Source organism: Capsicum annuum, chromosome 1 (assembly GCF_002878395.1).
Source record: "Capsicum annuum cultivar UCD-10X-F1 chromosome 1, UCD10Xv1.1, whole genome shotgun sequence".
Lineage (NCBI taxonomy): Eukaryota > Viridiplantae > Streptophyta > Magnoliopsida > Solanales > Solanaceae > Capsicum > Capsicum annuum.
The window spans coordinates 57841165-57862407 of record NC_061111.1 but is presented as its reverse complement, the minus strand read 5'-3'; the positions used below and the strand labels follow the sequence as shown (position 1 = coordinate 57862407).

At 35.2% G+C, this 21243-nt stretch overlaps 1 pseudogene; it reads right to left on the bottom strand.

Annotated features, from left to right (window-relative positions):
• Window positions 1–12064: 12064 nt before the first annotated feature.
• Window positions 12065–21243, bottom strand: part of LOC107854934 — an 88970-nt pseudogene continuing 79791 nt past the window's right edge.

The window sequence follows — 21243 nt, the reverse complement described above, 5'->3', positions numbered from 1 at the left end:
GCTAGTAGGAATGTACTAGTTTGTTAATAGTTCTCAAGTCAATTAGAGGAAACTGGGAATCAATAATTAGAAACTAGAACATCCAAATTTGAGCTTAATTATCACATGAACAGTAACTAGGGTGACGTGGCAGCATGTCAATGGCCGCGGGTCCACATAAATAGTTCATCAACTTAAAGTCTTAGTCCCCTTAGATCTTTTGTAATGGAGGACTTTTATTAGGATGGAAAACATAAAGTGTTGTAACATTTTTCAAACCCCCCTTTTTTTTTCCTTTTCTTTTTTCAAACTCAAAAGGTGATGTTTGACCTCACTAGTCCCACAAGACAAGGTTCCTTTTTTTAAGGAAAAGTGGTTGTCTAGTCTTGAAAAGGTGATGTTGGCAAGTCTTCTCACAAATGATTTTCAATTTTGTCTTACAACCTTTTTGGATGTATTTATCATTATAGAAGTTAACACATAAGATGAGGAAAAGTTTAGGATGAACACAATATTAACACCTTCAAGAACAGAACAACAATACACCACAATGGTCACTTCCAAGGTTTTTTTTTCATAGCACAATTCTCTTTTTCATTAAGCTCAACTTTAGATTTAGACACCCTTTGTATTGAAGAGAAAGAAACCAACACAAGAAACAACTAAACAAGTGAAACTTTTGTAGATCTACAACCAATTTTTTTTACCAAAATGTTCAAGAACACACTTTTTGGTAAGAGCTTTCCTAGATTGTTTTTGTAATAACAAAACCTAGCCTTAAGCTTTGATACAAAATAATACAATGCTAAGTGTGTATCAAGAGATTCCAACCAACACAAGAACAACAAGATGAACAACAAAGTTCTAGTGAATCGAAAATGGCCACACACGTCTTCACTAGGCTTGCAACACTTGTTTGAACTAGAAAAGTGAGTTTAACAACAAGAACAACAAAGACAATATTGCTAGTGAATCAAAAGATCCCCACATGGCTTCACTAGACTTTTATATTCAACAAAACAATGTTAACAATATTTACAAAGAAAGAGATGAAAACTTGACACACAATATTCATTAATCTAAGAATCCTAACAAGAGAAAGGACCCTAAGACTAATAAATATCAATACCAAGTTCTTACTTAGATTAAGAGGAACTCAAATAACCTCAAGAACCTAGTTTCTAGCAAAGATACAACACTAGTATTACTCTACTAGTGAGAATTTGGTTTTGGCCTCTCCAAATAATGAGAAAGAAAAGTCAAAAATTTATAAGTATTTGTTTATTGAATAATAGGAATAACCTAAATCAAGACTATCCCTGTTACATGGCTTATATAGTCACTTATAAAGGAAGGACAAAGACCAAATTACCTTTGGCATTTAAGTGGGTGGGTTTGGGGTGTCTTGGTGGGCCTCTTTACATTTTATTAAATATAGGCCCTTAGATAGGCTCACAAGGGCCTCACACATGGCCAAGAATGTGAACAAGGCTTGGAGTCGTTGCAACTCACGTGCTTGGCTTTGTGTGAAAGGTCTCAAGCTAGGAGTTCCCGTATCAATTAGGTACCATGACTGCACATAATTTCAAGGCCACGTGTGATCGCATCCATGATGATCTTAAAGATATGCAACAACACATTGAAATTATACACCAATTTTTACCCAAACTCTTCCCTTAAAATCCAATTGTCCAAATAACTTACGATAGGAGATTTCTGAAGGAAGTTGCTGCCCAATCTTGTGATGGACTTTCACACCGAGGTAAAGACGAACATACTCATAAATGTCAAGGTAAAATAGTCAACCCTTACACTTTTGTGCATGTGAATGATTATTGTTTACCTAGTATCCCATTGAGTGTAAATTATAGCTTGCCTATATGTGAGTCTTTTGTTTCTTTGCCACTTGATGATGATGTACTTATTATAAGTGTAGATGCACTAGTTGATCCTATTGATGACCGAATCGACTCTTCAAGTAAGATTAATTTATGTCCACCTAGTGTTGAAACCATTGTGTTGAATGAAAGTACATCGTCCTGTGAAATTTAAGTTGATCAACTTTTATGTGAAAATTTCCCACCACTTGAGGATGTGTGTGATGTGATTAATGAATCTTAAGTATGTGATGATGTTGAAAATATTTATCAATGGAATAGGAGTGAACCTGAGAGCTATTCTTGGGATAATATTGCACTTGAAATCTCTTCGAAACTTGATATTGATCTTTTAGAGAGTGATGAACGTGTTTGTTCCAAATTTGTCCATGAAATAGATCATGTTTTCTTAAGGTATAATGTCTTATTTGAAGATGATATAACCACTTCTAATGAACCTAGGGATGGAAATGATGGTATAGCTTGCCTTAGAAGCTATAGCCGATATGCTAGCCCACTATGGTGTGACCATATTCCTTTTAAAGATGGAAATCTCTTCTTGGAAGATGAGAGTACTCTTAAGGGTAAGGGATGTGTGGTTTTGGAAACTACTTCTCCTTCTACTTTGTGTGACTTTATTATTGAGAGTACTCATGGTGATGATTGTGAAACTAGTAATGAGTACACACATGAGGGAACCTTAGTAGAAGTCAACTTGAGTGATGCCTTTCTCAACTTTTAATTTGCTCTAGATAATATGTATGATATTGTAGAGAGTATGTCATTTATTTTGGGTGGAGACCACGAGAAAGAGGAGTGTTGTCTAGACCCGTGTCTATAGTAACTCTTCCCGTTTGACCCCGGTGCTAAATATAGAACTGGTGATGATGGTGCACCCAACTTGTTGCTTGGTTTACATGACAAGAAAAGTATCATTTTTGGTGAATTTTATAGCCAAATCCTTTGTGTATTTTTCATTAATTATGTAATATTTAGTTCAATGGATCCTTGGTTATATTCTAAATATGTGCAACCTTGGAATGTTGAGGTGATTTGTCATGCTTACCCTAACCCTCATTCCATGAGGAGTTTGTATTTGTGTGTCCTTTCTTTGGTTTTGCAAGGTTTGGATTCGAGGTCGAATCCTTTTCAAGAAGGGGAGGATGATATGATTCAAATGGACTCCTTATCTTTCAATGACATTATTCGAAGTCAGTAAGTGGGGCATCAAGCTTTGGTCATATTAAAGAAACAGAATCCTACATGGAGGGGCTGATTTGAGTACACCAAAGAACAATCCCTCGTGTGATAGATTGCCTTGAGCATTGAAGATTGAGGACTCATGGTTTTGGGCCTTCATTAAGGACATTTTGGTTACTTAGCCTTGTACAAGTAACACTCTATGAGCACCCCTTTTTATTAAGGGTATTTTGGTCATTTTGTTATGTAATAAGTTAGACTATAAGTAAGTTCTATTAGTTCATTTACTAGTTAGTTTATGAAAGATCAAAGACTAAAACACTTGAAATCCTCTCTCTCTTGAGAGTAGAACACCTTAGTATAGTCTTAGTTAGGACTTGGAAAAGTCATCCTTAGTATAGGGCTGGGAAAAAATGGTGGATCTTGAGGTGAGTCGATTACCTTGGCGGTTACCGTAAGAGTATGGTTTTGATTATTACATTCATTAGGGGTTAATTTTTAAATATACTTGGTTCTTAATCTTGTAATAATCTTGGTATCACTATATATCCTTTCATTATTTTGCAAATCCGTGTGTTTTAGTGTTTTTCATCTTATATCCCTTTGTGTTGCTTGTTCTTCTAATGTTTTGTGGACTATTTTGGCATCTTGGTGGATTTATTTGTATCTGGAATGTTGGTGGAGCTAAGTCACAAGCAAATTCTTTTGCACCACCACTGCCCCAAAAGGGTGCCACCTCAGCTACCGGGAGTGGTTGCAACCGGCTGTATGCTTTGTCCAACTGCCAAGAGGCGGAAGGCTCACCAGACGTAGTCACTGGTACATTAAAAATCTTTTCCCGTGATACTTATGCATTACTTGATCCCAGCTCTACCTTATCCTATGTGATCCCTAATGTGGTAGTTAGTTTTGAGTTTGAGCCTAATGAAATTTTAGAACCTTTCTCTATTTCCAAGCCAGTGGGTGATTTTGTTGTGGCTAAGAGGGTGTATAGAAATTGTGTGGTGATTATTTGTGGTTTAGATGCCATGGCATACCTTATAGACTTTGATATGATTGATTTTGATGCTATCCTAGGGATGGACTGTCTTCATTCGTTCTATCCCAAATTAAATTATACAACCCAAAGAGCCACCTTTTTTTTTCCAAATGAACCAGTGATAGAATGGGAGGGGCATTCTTTAGCACCTAGAGGGTACTTTATATCTTATCTCAGAGCTCATAAACTTATCTCCAAAGGTTGTTTGTATCATCTTATTTGGGTTAAAGATTCTAATGCTGAAATTTTTCCTCTCCAGTCAGTCCCTATAGTAAATGAGTTTCCAGAAGTCTTTCCAGATGATCTCCCAGGAATACCACCTGATAGGGAGATAGATTTTGGTATTGATTTGTTGCTAGACACTCTTCCCATTTTTATTCTTCCATATAGAATGGCTCCTGCAGAACTGAAAGAGTTGAAAGAACCGCTAGCAGATCTTCTAGACAAAGGTTTTATACGTCCCAGTGTTTCTCCCTGGAGGTGTACTGTATTCTTTATGCGAAAGAAAGATGGTTCCCTGCGTATATGCATAGATTATCGCCATATAAATAAGGTCACTGTTAAAAATAAATATCTTCTTCCTAGGATTGATGATCTCTTTGACCAACTTCAGGGTGCTAAATGTTTTTCAAAGATAGACCTTCATTAGGGATACCATCAGTTGAAAGTTAGAGAGTCAGACATTCCCAAAATAGCCTTTCAAACCAGATATAGTCATTACAAATTCCTAGTCATGCCCTTTGGGTTGACTAACGCCCCTGCAGCCTTTATGGATCTTATGAACAGGGTGTTCCATTAGTTTTTAGATCTGTTTGTTATAGTTTTCATTGATGATATTATGATTTATTCTAAGAGTGAGGAAGACCATGCCAATCGCCTCTGAATCATCCTTTAGACTCTCAAATATCATAAGTTATATGCGAAATTTTCCAAATGTGAATTTTGGCAAAGTGCTATTTCTTTCTTGGGGCATATTGTGTCTAGTGACCGGATTAGAGTGGATCCCCAAAAGGTTAAGGCAGTGAGAAAATGGCCCAGACCCACTACTCCAACCGACATTTGGAGCTTCTTGGGTTTGGCAGGGTATTATAGAAGATTTGTAGAAAGATTTTCTTCCATAGCTGCTCCACTTAATAAGTTAACCCAGAAAGAGGTGTAGTTTGTGTGGTATGACTCCTGTGAGAGTAGTTTTGAGAAGTTGAAAGAAAAATTGACTACAACACCTTTTCTGACTCTTTCAAAAGGTACAGAGGGTTTTGTTATGTACTATGATGCATCCCGTGTGGGACTTGGGTGTGTACTTATGCAGCATGGTAAGGTGGTGGCTTATGCATCCAGGCAGTTAAGGTGCATGGGCAAAATTACCCCACCCATAACTTAGAGTTAGCAGTTATGGTGTTTGCACTTAAAATCTGGCGGCATTATCTTTATGGGGTGCATGTTGATATTTTCACCGACCATAAGAGTTTATAGTATGTTTTCTCATAGAAAGAATTGCACCTCAGGAAAATCAATAAAACCAGCGAGCCATTGAGACATGCCCCAACTGACTCATACTCAGTTATTAAATGTAAACAATTCCGTGAAAACAACATCAGAGATCACGTCCTTGGAACATGAGGACTCACCACAACAGAGGATGTAGAACAGCGTGCCCAAAGAATCACTGTTGAACCTGGAACTGAGCACCTGAACCTACATTCCGAGAAAATGCAGCCTACATCTGAAGATGTGGGTCAGTACCATGGAAAGGAACCGAGTATATGGGGGTGTATGCAGTTGTATAAACATCATCATCATAAATATTTATAATAAATATGCAGGATCTATGAAAGACTCACATAACCCGAAGAAAATCATCATAATCATGAGAGGATGAAATAATTACAATAACACATGTGAGTCATCATATAATTTGTCAATCACTTTTTGTTCATCAAGAATATCAATTCTCATAATGTAAATATCATTTAAATTTTTCAAAAGAATAACTTTTACAATTCCACTTTCAAATCACTTCATCATTCACCATAGACACAAGGAAACACACACACATTGGGAGATCCTATAACCGACATAAACCATGTGAGCTATATGGAGTCCAACGTACAACCCACGTTGGGGAGAGCCGTACTATCCTTGCCATCGGAGTAGGACTATCGATATCAAATCCACAAAAACTAGTGATCACTATATAAATCAGCCTCAGGCTCACTCCTATGGGGGCACGTAGTTCTAGGGAAGTAAGGTCGCTTTATACCTCCCACTCGGTGCTAAAGATTTCTCCCGGACCTAGCTCAGATCATTTCAAAGACAATCCACAACAAAACAATTTCAGTAATATAGAAATATACATCGGGAGCCATCATGCTTCCCATCTATCAAAATCAACCACGTTGTGGATTTCTTTCACACTCGAGTTCAAAACAACTCCATTAAGAAGAAAAGGTCAAATCATTCAAAATATCTCAAATATTCAACGTCAACGTGCTTATAACACACACTTTCTAAAAAAACACACAATTTCTAATGGGGATTCACGATCCATATATCAAAATCATGATAAATATCGTTCAAGATTCATGCTTTATATCTCCACACATGTAAATTCATCTTTCAAAATCATAAACATCAAGATTTCATAATAATCATCATAAGATATGGGTTCATGCTTCAAATTCATAAAAATCAAATAAAAATCATGCCTTTGTAAAGAAAATTACTTTTGGGCACAAGAACGAAAAAGAGTTCTTGTTGAAAAACCCCACATACCTTCAATGATGAACTTTAGATCGATACTCATTTTTGAGATGTTAATATTGCCTTTGAATGATGGTTCTTGGAGTTCTTGAACAAGCAACTTGAAATCTTGAATAAATTTGCAGAATTAATGGTGAACTTTGGAGGTTCTTGAAGTTAGATGTAGGAGCTTAGGGTTTTCTTTTTGAGGGAGTTTGATGAAATATAACATATAATGCTTCTAATAGGCTTTAATATAGGGTTTGGACGGATTTTGGGTGAGGGGAAATGACCAAAACGCCCCTAAAAATTAAATAATTCTCGAATCTGTCCTTTGGTGGACTGTTTTGATAGTCTGAAGTAGATCAACCATAACGTTTTACTCCGATATTCAAATTGGATGAAAGCAATTTCATTAGAAAGAGGAATCTCATATCTTTCCATTGATATATAGTATCTCACCCAGATCATTGTGTACGAGGAGTTATGATCATTTGTTGTTGATCCAAAAATTCACTTTTGATAGGCTGAAGTAGATCGACCATAACTTTTTGTTGCTTGAAACCAATTTCATTAGAAAGAGGACTCATAGAGATTTCTGTTGATATATAGTAGATCACCCAGATCATTATGTACAAGGATTTATGATCGTTTAAAGTTGGAGAAAAAATATGCTAGGCCTCAGTACTTTTTCCTGCACGTTTTACTGTTTACTACTATTCACGGTTCGATCGGAATGTTCATAACTCATCGCTCGGGTGTCCGTTTTGGATGATCCACATATCGTTGGAAATCTTATTCGATACTCTACAAAGTGGTGGGTCATAATCTAAAACATTCCATACGGAAAATTTATAATTCATTCTAGAAGATAGAACCCAACACGTTTACGCACAAAATTTCAACGAAAAATTTCCCGGGGTATTACATCATCCCCCCTTGGAAACATTCATCCTCGAATGATGCTAGACATGCCAAGATTAGATAGGGAATAGAGCATACAGCTGAAACCATTCGTTAGACTCATCACCACATCGTTTCTCACTCCGAATGCAACATAGAATGCATAAATTCAAGAAACTACAGCTGAACACATAATAAATGACAGCTGAACTGCTGTAACTTTTATCAAAAGTGCATGATTTAGAAAAGAACGGTACCTTCGGCTTGATCGGAGTTCATGGAAAATAGGTGCGGGTACTTGGATCGCATATCCACCTCAGCTTCCCAAGTTGCACCCTCAACAGATTGGTTTTACCACAATACCTTGACCAAGGGAACTTCTTTGTTCCTTTGTCTTCGGACACTGAAATCAAGAGTCTCAACAGGAATCTCATCAAAAGAAAGATTTTCTTGAATGTCAGCACTCACAGAGGAATCCACTACCACAACATCGCTAATATGCTTTCTAAGCATGGAGACATGGAATATTAGATAAACAAAGGACAACTCGAAAGGAAACTCGACTTCATAAGCTACCTTACCAACACGGCTAAGAATTTTGTAAAGACCAACATAACGGGGACTAAGCTTCCCCTTCTTTCTGAATCTCTTCACCCCCCTCATGGGTGAAATTTTCAGATACACTAGGTCACCAACTTCAAACTCAAGGTCTCTCCTTCTAACATCCGCATATGACTTCTGACGACTCTGTGTAGTTTTCAACCTTTCCCTAATCAACTTAACTTTTTCCATAGCCCAAATACTGAATCAAGACCACTCACTGCCACTTCACCCACCTCGAACCAACCTATGGGTGATCTATACTTCCTCCCATATAAGTCTGCAAACGGAGCCATGCCAATACTAGAGTGGAAACTATTATTGTAAGCAAAGTCTATCAACGGTAAGTGATCATCCCAACTTCCTTTAAAGTCAAGTGCACAAGCTCTCAACATATCCTCTATGTGGAGAAAGGTTCTACATAAATTTTCAACAATCCTGCTGCTAATCCATTTTTAAAACCAAATTAATTTTCAACCCAGGTTTATGGGCTCCAACTTTTAACCCCTGCTTACTTTCAATACTTGGGCTTCTTTCAACTCGTGCATTTATTTTTAACACATGTGCTTCACTATTAACCTGTGCTTACTTTCAATGCACAAGGCTTCACTTTCAACCCTGTTTACTTATAACAAAGGGCTCCAATAATTTCAACCCATGTTTTTATTTTTAATGCATATGACTTTAATTTTTAACTCATATCAACTTTTAATCATGGTAAGTAGCAGTGATATATGAAGATCATTGATATATGATGATCGTGTGAAGAAGAAGGATCAAGAATATTTTTCCAGAAAATCAAGCCAAAAAGGGAGATTTGTTAGGGTTTTTGCCCTGATTTTCTTACCAAAATTGTTTTTTACTTTTTCTTGGAAGGAAAATAAAAGTGCCCATAATTACTTTTATTTTTCCTAAAAGAAAAATATAATTCTTTTTCATATTTGGCAAACCTTTTTCAAAGAGGAAAGATTTTGGAACTTTATAAATAGAACCTTTTCCTTGTTATACGATAACACAGTAGCATCCACAATGTAGTCGTTAAAAAAGTCAGGTTTAGGGGGAGATTTTCTCTCAATAGGTTTTATATTTTTTTGTCAATATTAGTTTTTAATATGTAGGTCGTTTGACCAAAATATATAATAATTTTATTCTTTTTTAGTATTATTTTTTTTGTCATCTGAATTACCGTCCTATTGTTTGCAAAGTTTAAGCTTCTGCATGACACCCTCTCGATTTTGAACCCAACAAGTGGTATAGAGCGTATGGTTCAAAGGTCCAATGGTGTGGTTAGACGAGATTAAACAGGTTCAAAGCAGTTTCAAAAAAATGTTGCAATAGTTTGGTGATGATGACGATTTTGTTTAGCTACATATGGAGAAAAGTTCCAAACAAATTTTCAACTATCTTGCTGCTACTCCATCTTTTAAACCAAATGAATTTTGAACCCATGTTTATGGGCTACTTTCAATGCTTGGGCTCCTTCCAACTCGTACATTTATTTTTAATGCATGAGCTCCACTGTTAAACTGTGCTTACTTTCGATTCACAAGGCGTCGCTTTCAACCCTGTTTACTTATAATAAAGGGCTCCAATAATTTAAACCCATGTTTATATTTTAAATGCATAGGGCTCCAATTTTTAACCCATATAAACTTTTAATCATGATAAGTGGCAATGATATATGAAGATCATTGATATATGAAGATTGTGTGAAGAAGGAAGATCAAGAATATTTTGCTAGAAAATCAAACCAAAAGGGAGATTTTTTAGGGGTTTTGCCTGATTTTCTTAATAAAATTAAGTTTTTACTTTTTATCGGAAAGAAAATAAAAATAACCATAATTACTTTTATTTTAACTTAAAGGAAAATATAATTATTTTCTATATTTGGTAAATCTCTTTCTAAGAGGAAAGATTTTGTAACTCTATAAATGGAACGCTTCCTTATCATACAATAACACAGTAGCATCCACAATGTAGTCGTTAAGAGTCTGGTTTAGGAAGAGATTTTCTCTCAATTGGTTTTATGTTTTTTTTTTTCAATATTAGTTTTTAGTATGTAGGTCGTTTGACCAAAATATATAATAATTTTATGCTTTTTTATTATTGTTTTCTTTGTCATCTGAATTACCGTCCTATTATTTGCAAACTTTAAACTTACGCATGACGCCCTCTCGATTTTGAACCCAACACCCTTTTCTCCTTTGTAAAGATATGAAAGTCCATACCATTGTTTTTTTTGGTCTTAGTTTTTCTTTTTAGCTGAAAGCAATATTACTTAATTTGCACACCAAAACTCAACTAGATCGAAATAAATCAACTAGCATTTTTATCTCGAATGATAACTAATTGTAATTTTAGTCTCCCAGGTTCTCATCCATATTAGTGTCAGGTAGGTGATCACATTATATTCTTAAATGCAAGTCTTTAATTTTTATTTTCTTTTCCATAATTGACAAAAATGTTAGGAAGATCCAAACCAATCAATATCAAATAACTAACAGGAAGTTATTCAGGTCAAAAATCATGATGTTCTATTCAAATTTCAGATTATAAGCTCTTTTCCAGAACAATTTTTACTTTTGAAGTTGTAAGTACGTTAGTTAGGCATGAACAATGTCTTGACAGTCTTTACAAAATGTATATTCTAAAACAATTCTATGTTCAGCTCAAACTCACCATAAATTCTAGACAAAGTCTCCCATGTATAGCACATCTTGTGTACTACATAGTTCTTTTCAATTAAACGTTTGTCATTACATTTTTTCTGATTTGATCTCTCTTTGATATGCGAGTTTCAATACACAAATGTTATATGTCTAACTCACGCTAGTTTAGATATATATTCGAGGTTTTGAGCTGTCGTTTGAACTGTTTGAACTTTTGTATGACATCATAATTTCTTCTTTAGATGATGAAGTTGTTGTATTAAAAGAAACTAAACACTGGAGGAGATTCAGAAAAGCAGATCTAGTATTTTACGTGAGTTGGTATTTTGTGACATACCAAGTCACGTAAAATACCCGAATCCCTTTCCAGAGGCTCACCATTCATTTTTCTTTGGGTGCGACTATTTTTCTATCACTACATGCAAATCCTCTATTCCTGAGCTTCTACTTCCTTCCCCTCCTTGTGGAAGCCTTCATCACCAGGAGCAGCCTTAGGCTTAGCCTTGGCATTAAGGTTTGCCTTAGCAGCTGGCTTTTCCTTCGGCTTGACGGTGGTTTTAGGCTTAGCCTCAACAGCAAACTTCTTCGATGGTGCAGGATTAGAAGCCAATGGAAGTTTGTAGGAGCTCTTAATAATTTTCAGCAGTTTTTTGAAATTTGGTGGAAGATTTTTCTAGTTTTTCTCAATGGATTTGATAATGGTGTACTTCTTTCGTCCGAACTTTACCCATTCTCAAACCCATTACGGCTAACCTCACACACCTCCTAGTCAGGTTACTATTTCCCTTCATATATTCTAATACCGAAATGAACGGTAAAGATGCAAAATATCAAAAATGAAGTAGTAGCCCAGTTAACAAAAGCAAGCTGCAGTTTGCTCTAATAAAAAACATGCAGTAAAACCAGAACCCCTGAAAATGCTGGAAGTACATACAAAGTTTAAAACATCAAATAATGTACAGCAAAATAATAAAGCATTAACAATCAATGAAATTTAACCTCCTACGTAAGGTTGAATCAATCAAGTTTAACTAAATTATGGATACACCTTCTATCTTTTAGGGGTTGATTTTCTTTGGTGGTGGCTCCAGAATATTTGTCAAAGCATTAGCACCATTTATTTCAATGGCTGCCTCATCATAAGCCACAGCAGCTTCCTCAGCAGTGTCAAAAGTTCCCAACCAATGTCTAGTATTGTTTATTTTGTCTTGGATCTCTGCTGCCCACCTGCCCCATTTTCGTTGTCTAACTCCCCTGTATTTCTTCATGTTTACTTGAAGCAGCTTCTTCTCTTTGGATTTCTTCTTTGAAATCACCCTAGTCCTTTCATTTTCAATCATGATTTCCTTTATCCATAACTTCTTAGGTCTCTGGGACTTCTCTCCTTGAAGCATTTCCTCCTCGTCACTAGACGAGTCTGTGGCGTCATTGTCTGTCATGTAAATACGCACAACACGCGGCATGACAACAGAACTTTTGCCCACTTTTTTGGTGCATTTTTCTACTCTTTCAATTTTTGAGGGTTTTTCAACTGTCACATTTTGGTGATGCTCATCATTAGAAGCCATTGCTTCATAAAAGAGAAGTCCATCAGATCGATGTTATATAAAATTGTTTAATGAACTTTTATTAATATGAAGTGATTGCATTATATCTCTTCCGATTATTCTAGAAGGAAATTTAAAAGGAAACAGAAGATAAACAAACAAAAACCAAACTGATGAAAAAAAAAAGGAAAATGAAAATAAATTATTCTCTCCTTTTGGCACCTTCTAATTTCGAGAGTCAAACAAGGTTTAACCAATATTCTTTTCATGATTTTTTTAAATATTTTATATTGTAAGTTATTGCGACTTATTATACTTTTTTTATAGTTTTCAAAAATATTAAATTCTCTTTGGATCGGAGGAAATTAGATTTCTTTTCTTTATACAATTTGAATAGAAGAAATTAAATTTTTGATGCAGATATCTTATAAAAATACCTAGAATAGAAGACTGAAACTCTACATTTTTGTTATATCACTCTCTTGAGTTCCAAATAGAAAATTTTCAACACATTAATAAGTTTGTCAAAAATCCATCAATGGATTTCATCTAATTCAAAAGATAAAATGCTCAAAGACAAACCGACCTAAAAAAATCATAAAATAAAATCTCTCTCACTCTTACATATTAAATAGAAGAAATGGTCTTTTAAGATCCGTTACGTATAAAATGATGATTTATTATATGTAAGATTGAATATTTTCTTATAAAAGAGAAATAAAACTAAAAAAAAAACTATAAATGGTTGGAAAACCATTTCTCCCCTCCTAAAGCAGTAGCATTACACATATAAGTTAATGAAATGTGCTTATAGAGGAACAAAAAAACTCACATGTCACACATAGATTGCTTCAAAAATATGACTGGTGGCCCATAAAAGATAAAGAAGTTGAAATCGAACATACCTTCAAAAGAAACTCAAAAGAACTCAGACAAACTAGTAATGCAAATCTTTCATCTTGCCTTTATATGTTTTGTCTTTTGATAGTCATTTATCTAATTCAAAACTTTAGCAACAAAACAATCATCACTATATAGAAATGGAAAGAAACTAAATATACATAAATAATGTTTTATACTTGGATGTATTTCATAACAACTTCCCATTTTCACATGTCGTTCTTATCTTATATGTTGACCAATAACAAACAGAGTCAACATTTATATCTTTAATCGTTAATATATAATCTTTATCTTTATTTTTAATATATTAATAGTGTAAAAAAACTTTAAAATATTGTTTTGAACTTTTTGCCCTTAATTAATAGAGTTTGTAATAGTTAAAATCATCTTTGCACTTATTTTCTTTAGTTTTTTAATCAATATATTTGTAATGTTAACGGCTAAATATATGAAAAGAAGTAAAGCATCATGATAAAATAAAATTTTTATACTCCTTAAAAATATGATACGTTGTTTTTATACCAGCACATAAAAAGAAGTCCAAAAATATGACTCTTAAAATATATGACAAAATTATTATAACAATTAATGTATGTGAAGAAAATCTTTATATGCGCTGATTCTTTTCATGGGATTTAAGCTATCTAGAGGCATAGGCTATGAACCTACCTCTCTGCATGAATACACAACCAAGACCAACTCTGAAAACTTCACAGTAAACTACAAACCCATCTGAACCTGGCAAAGTCAATACTGGGTTGAAGTTAGTCGAGTCTTCAACTTCTAAAAACTCTTCTCACAAGAATCTGACCACTGAAATTTGACTTTCTTCTGAGTCAACCGAGACATGGGGATGCAATAGAATAAAAACCTTCAACAAAACGTCTGTAATAGCCATCCAAACCCAAGAAAGTCCTGATATCTGATGGAGAGATGGGTCTAACCAGTTTCTCACTGCGTTGGTCTTTTAAGGGTCAACTCGAATGCCATCACCGATCATAATATGGCTAAGGAAAGTTACTGATCTTATCCAAAACTCGCACTTACTGAATTTGGTGAACAACTGATGGGCTCTAAAAGTCTGCAATACAATTCAGAGATTGTCTACATGATCATTTTCACTACGCGAATAGACAAGAATATCATCATTGAACACTATGACGAACATGTCCAAGTACTGCTTGAACTCTGTGTTCATCACGTTCATGAAATTTGCATGGGCCTTTGTTAGTCAAAAAGACATAAAAAGGAATTCGAAGTGACCATATCAAATTATGAAGGATGTCTTTAAAAGGTCACATTCTCTGACTCTAAGCTGATGATACCCAGATCTTAGGTCTATCTTAGAGAAATAACTGGCACCTTAAAGTTGGTCGAACAATTTATCAATCCTGGGGAGTGGATATTTATTATTAATTATGACTTTGTTCAACTGATGGTACTTGATGCACATTCTGAGAGAACCCTCTTTCTTACGCACAAAATGGATTGAAGCGCTCCATGGAGAAACACTAGGTCAGATGAATCCCTTATCCAAGAGATCTTTCAACTGTTCTTTCAATTCCCTAAGCTCAGCTGGAGCCATTCTTTAGGGAGAAATATAGATAGGTTGGGTATTTAAAAGTAGATCTATTTCGAATTTAATTTTCCTTTTGGGAGGAACTCCGGGGAGGTCTTCAGTAAACACATCTGGAAATTTCCTTACTACTGAAACAGAATCAAGACTTGGAGTCTCAGAACTAGAGTCGTTGAATAAGGCAAGCTGGTAAACACACCCCTCAGATATATTTTTTCTCGCCTTAAGATAAGAAACAATCTGACCCCTAAGCACAGAGGTACTACCCCTCTATTCAATGGCTAGTTCATTAGGAAACTGAAACTAAATGACTATATTTTTACAATCAACTAAGGAATAACATAAGTGGAGGCAATCCATGCCGAGAATGACATAAAAATTAGCCATCTCTAACTCCACAAAATCTGTTGAGGTAACTCTCTGGGACACTATAACAGGGTAGTTTTGGTATACCCCCAAGGCTACAATGGAGCTACCTACTTGAGTAGACACTGAGAAAGGTTCTGTTAAAGATTTGGGACTAATATAAAATCGACTGCTATATAGAGGGTTACAAAGGAGAGTGAATCTCTGAGGTCTAATAAAGCATTACTATGGAGATGAAAGACCTGTAAAGTACCCATAGCTACATCAGAAGAACTTTCCTGATCCTGTTGGGACTAGAGAGAATACAATCTATTCTGGCGCTGTCCACTAGTGGCACTGGAAGTGGCGCTCTTCTTAGTTGGTCGACCTACTAGAGCTGATAACAGATTGGAATGACCTTATTAGCGTAAATCCTTTCCCCTATGAGAAAATACTGGACACTCTCTAACCTTGTGGACTGGCTTGACACACCCAAAACACACATCATTACAAGCCTTACACACACCTTGAAGATTCCTACCATATTTTTTGCAAAGCTAATTTGTATGACCTTTGTTCACGCTACCCTGTGACTTAGAGCCTAGTTCTCTATCCTAACTCTCATTCCTGAACATTGGCACTGGCACACTAGCTGAATATGGAGATAGAGCTAAGAATTTTTGATGGAACTGAGAACGGTTTCCACCCTCTAACCTCGGTTGAGTAAAGTTAAACTACTTATTCTGGCCCTCTTATTCTCCCTCTCTTTCTCTTTAAGCTTTTCTTTCTTATTCTGGTGAGCATGAACTATGAGCCTAGATAGGTCCATATCCTTAATCAATATAGCAGTCCAATACTCCTTGACTACACTATCAGGACATATTATCAACCACCATCGAAGGAGCATACATCACCAACTTAGTGAACTTAAGAGAGTATTCCTTCACACTTATACTGTCTTGCGTTAATTTAATGAACTCCTGTGATACACCAGAAATAAACTTACTCATTCTAAACCTATTATCAGCAACCATCAAAGGAGCATACTAAGCCAACTTAGTAAACTTAAGTGGGTATTCCTTCACACTCATACTGCCCTATGTCAAGTTAATAAACTCCTGTACCTTATCTTCCCTTAACTCTAAAGGAGTGAACTTGTCTAAGAAATCATGGCAAACACTTCCCACTCAACAGCCCTGCCTCAACACCCCTGTACCATAGCTTCCCTTAACTCTAAAGGAATAAACTTGTCTAAGAAATCATGGAAAATACCTACTACTCAATAGCCCTGCCTCAACAGCCTACCTGAACATCCCTATCGTCCTTCTACTGCTTACACCAAGTGCGAGCTATAGCCTGCAACTTGTATGCAGCCAACTCTGCACTCTCAATTGAAGTGACACCAATAAAATCTGTCACTTTTTAAACCATAACTATAAACTCCTATGATCCTCCTCAGACTTGGATCCCAAAAACAAGGGGGAATTTATTCGGGTGACCCTGAATCCTAGCTATATCTGTATTTTCCATTTGGTTGGCTAGGACAATAGCTCGCTGGTTGTTCTGAGCTGCTACTAAATGAGAAAGTAGTAAAATAGAGTTTAAATAGAGCTCATGCTCATTTACATGACATGAATACTGAAAAAAGTAAAACTTTTTCTAAAATATTTTGTGGCATCTTGTCCATAAGTGTAACGCGCTTTACCCCATGCACAAGACTCTACTCAACATGGCTTTCAGACTCCATAGGACATTTTAAAAACTTAGGATTTGATACTAAGTTTTGTCAAGACCTGAGGCTACCACCTAGTTGCGACAACTATGCTTATGATCACAAGTGACTACAAGCTAACCCATGAGTTAGTACCTGTTGTGAGCAATGAATAAAATATGAATATAACACATATGTGGAAGATAAACTGAGAAAGAAATGTGTATCTAAATAATGAATTACGAAATATTAAATATCTAAAACAACTAATAAGAACTGAAAGCGACTAACTGGCTGTCTAACTATTTTGTCATTATGTCTGAAAGCCTCTAAACTGACTGTGGAGTTGATGGGAAAAACCTCCAACAAACTTTGACTGGCTGAGTAAAATAAAATACTGGAATAATTGAATAATTATAACATATCCTCGATGGATGGGGAATTACCACTATGGCTATTGGATTACGTTGAGTTGTCTAACTGCAGTCGAGAAATTATTCTTCTAAACCAATGATATAAGACATCATAGCGCAAAGAAAAGTATGCGGTCAGTACTTTGAATATACTGGTATATGAGATGAGGTTAGGCTTATATACATAGGATACTGTGTATATGAAATAAGGACTAACTTAATAGCATATGATAACTGAACATGAATACATGAAAACTATGACATCTGAGAATGCAAGACCAAGCATAAATTTGTAATATGAAATAAGTCTGAAATCTAAAAGACCGTAAATTATATAACTGAATAAATGAAAGTCTGTACACTTGGTCAAGAAAGCCTGAACTGAACCTATACTGAATACTGTATTGAGATGATGGGAGATATCATCTAATCGACATGCCCCAATCTGATCTAGTTGGGGTCGAACCTGTAACCCAGTTGGAAGGGTGTTAGTACCGTTCCATGGGTACCAATAATGGTTATGTGGATCCATTAATTTGATATCTCGGAGGACTAGGGAGTCGATCCTAAATTGGTGGTTGACCCCTAAGAGAGTGTCAGTCCTAAACTTGCAAGTAACATATCATAATCTTGTAAGGTAGAGAACACTTTTATTCTTATCTCCTGCAAAATCTTATTTCATGATTGTACCTATGTAAATAGGCCTATTATCACCAAATAAACTCATTCCTTATTTTGTGATGGCTATGATCCTTGGAGGTCATGTTCAAGGTCATCTCTACATCAATTCTTATTATCTCACGCTTCGTGCTTACACGTTTCACTAGGGTTTATCATGAAGCTCGTATGATGCCTTTGGATATTTTGTGGAGGAAAAATGTTTAATGCGAGGTTACATTCTTTATCGCATACTTTTAGAGATTCAATAAGTTCCTACCCCTCATTCGGGGATAAATGATCACAAAAGAGAGATAATGTAAAACCCAGCATTTTCGAGCTAGAAATCAAAATATCGTTCCTACGTATGTAAACTTTAATTCCATGATTTATATTTAAATTCATGTGTCATGATCCTTATCATAGTGTTTGAAGTTATTATGAGGCAAAAAATGTCATAGGAATCACTTAGAACAAAAATGAGCTAAGAGTTTTTGATTGAGCCAAATATATGTATTCGATTCAACAAGGGTCAGCTTTGAACGGGTATATGTTTTTATATATATGGAATTTTTCAGATCAAGACCCACCAAATTTTATATAATTGAATTATCTTTTCAACAATACCAATTTTACCTTAATCTGATACCCGGCCGAAAAGTTATGATCATTTTCATAAGAACCAGTAAGTTACCCCGATAAGACGCAGTTACTTCCAGTTTTTTTGATTTAAATAACTGAGGGGAAATTGGGTATTTTCCCCCCTCAACATAATCATCCATAACATGAATTGGGGCATCTTTTTGGTCATTATTGCCATTCTTCTCCAAAACCCTCTCAAGAAAAACCCCTCCCCTTTTCCCAAGAACAAAGTCAATTCCTTTTTCCCCAAGGAATTAAAGATCCAAGTTTTCCAAGTTCAAGAATCTTCAAGAATAGTGTTTCTTTCCCAAGTCAAGAAGAGTTAGGTACATGGGGGTATCCTTAATATCATGGGCATAGGTTTTACGATTTTAATGAGCTTTAAAGTTATATAAGTATGTATATGATGTTAGTTTTGGAAATTGTTCTTAGAGCATGCATTGTGAAACCAATTTGATGAAAAAACTTAATGGTCATGGGGTTTCCTTTAATAAACTTGATTTAAAATCTCGTGCATATGTGATTTGAACTCAAAGAGTGATTACGAATGTGAATTATGAACTTTCCTTTCCCTATGATGATATTAATGGACTTTGCATGGAATGAATTGTAAATTATTTTGAGAGCATGATTTAAGAGCCCCCTTTTGATCATAAAGTGTTATGCATAACCAAGGTTGGTGCTGGTTTATAAATAATGATGAATTTTTGAGTCTTAAATATTTTGTTAACCACTAGGAATGTGATGAATGAATAGAATTCTTTTGATGGTCATTTATATGCTTTTGAAAGAGAAATGTTATGGAAAGATATGATATGAATGACTTGAAAGTATGGGTATGATAATGACCTGTTGTGAAGTACCGTTAAAATAATGAGAAAAGTATTATTTGTAAGCATAACGTATGTTTTCTTGTAAGGGGATAAAATTGGGCTTAAAGAGAGTAGATGGTTACTCGAAGAAAACATGAATTGAAAGACTTTATGCTGGAAATCGTGATTTGCTGACATGTGACTTAGTACCCTGTTTTGTGATATTGTTTACCTTGATTCATGTCATCCCGATTTGGGATTATGGTTAGGAGCCTTGCTTTGTGATCTCGCACAATACCATGACATACTAATTTGATTAGTGATTTTAGTACCCTGCTTTGTGATCTTGCGTGTCCCCGATACTCCAATCCTTACAGAAAACTTCGATTGGGGGCTTAGCCACCGAGTCAAGGACAGAGTTCATATAGCCTTGTAATGATGAACTTGTAGGGTTTACCATCAGGCTCAGTAGTGCAGTAACGATTTGAGTCTTGATTATAAGAAAATGTTTTGACACTTATCAAATTATGCCCATGTGTTTTATGTATATTCTAAGCTAAATTGTTTTCTAAATGCTCTCAACTATTTTATATGAAATACATGTTGATTTTTGTTAGTTTTGCATACAAATACATTCCAGGTATTGACCGTCCTTTGTGGCGGCTACATTATCTCATAATTTAGGTTTGAGGTAGATTTCCATGGTCCAGCTCAGCAGTTGATTACTTTCAGAAAGCCAAAATTGGTGATCCTCCCTTGCTTCGAAAGTCCTTGTATTCTTATGTTAGTTCATTTGTCTTATGGTCTTGTCGGGGGCCTTGTCTAAGTCTAGATTGACTAGTAATTCAGTAAAGGCTTCGTAGACGGAGTTGGGTCTTTTATTCACATATTTTGTTGACACAGTTTGTATTATAAATTCCTTTAAATTTCATTATATCTTCCACACTTTGATTTATGTATGGATTCTTCTTATAATAGTATGTTAAGGGGTCTCTCGGGCCTTCGTGGTTCGGGATGCCCATTGCGGCTATGGTCCCGACTCGGATCGTGACAAACCCTTTAATATTTCCCCTATAGGAACTGAGGTTCAAGCTGAAGTACGTTGTCCAATAGTTCTTATCTCTTTACTTTCTTCTATACTATATGCTCCTTTGTAATAATATTCTTTAAATGCGCAAGTATATTCATCTATATAACACATATTACATATTGCTAATTTTAACATTAAATTTCTATTTGTATCTTTTTCTTCATCTTGTTCTTCTTCTATTGTTGTCGTACTACCAAATTCGTCTTTTATAGCTGTTTCATATTTTTTTTTAATAATTCTATAGGGGTTAGTTTAGTTGTTGTTGATGATGTTCCTTCTATAGGTTTATTAGTTCTTAATACTTTTTTGCTATTTTCAGTTAAATTTAAAAACCATAGTTTTACTGATCTTATTAGTGTTCTTTCTATATATTCTGGTGCATCTGTTATATTTATATTATTATCTAATAATTGTTTTGTCATATATCCTATCCATAATTGTATTGTTTTTTCTGTATCTATTACACAGTCTAGGTCTAAAAAGTTATAATTTTTATTAATTATTTGTTTTGGTATCCATTTATCATATTCATTATATTTTT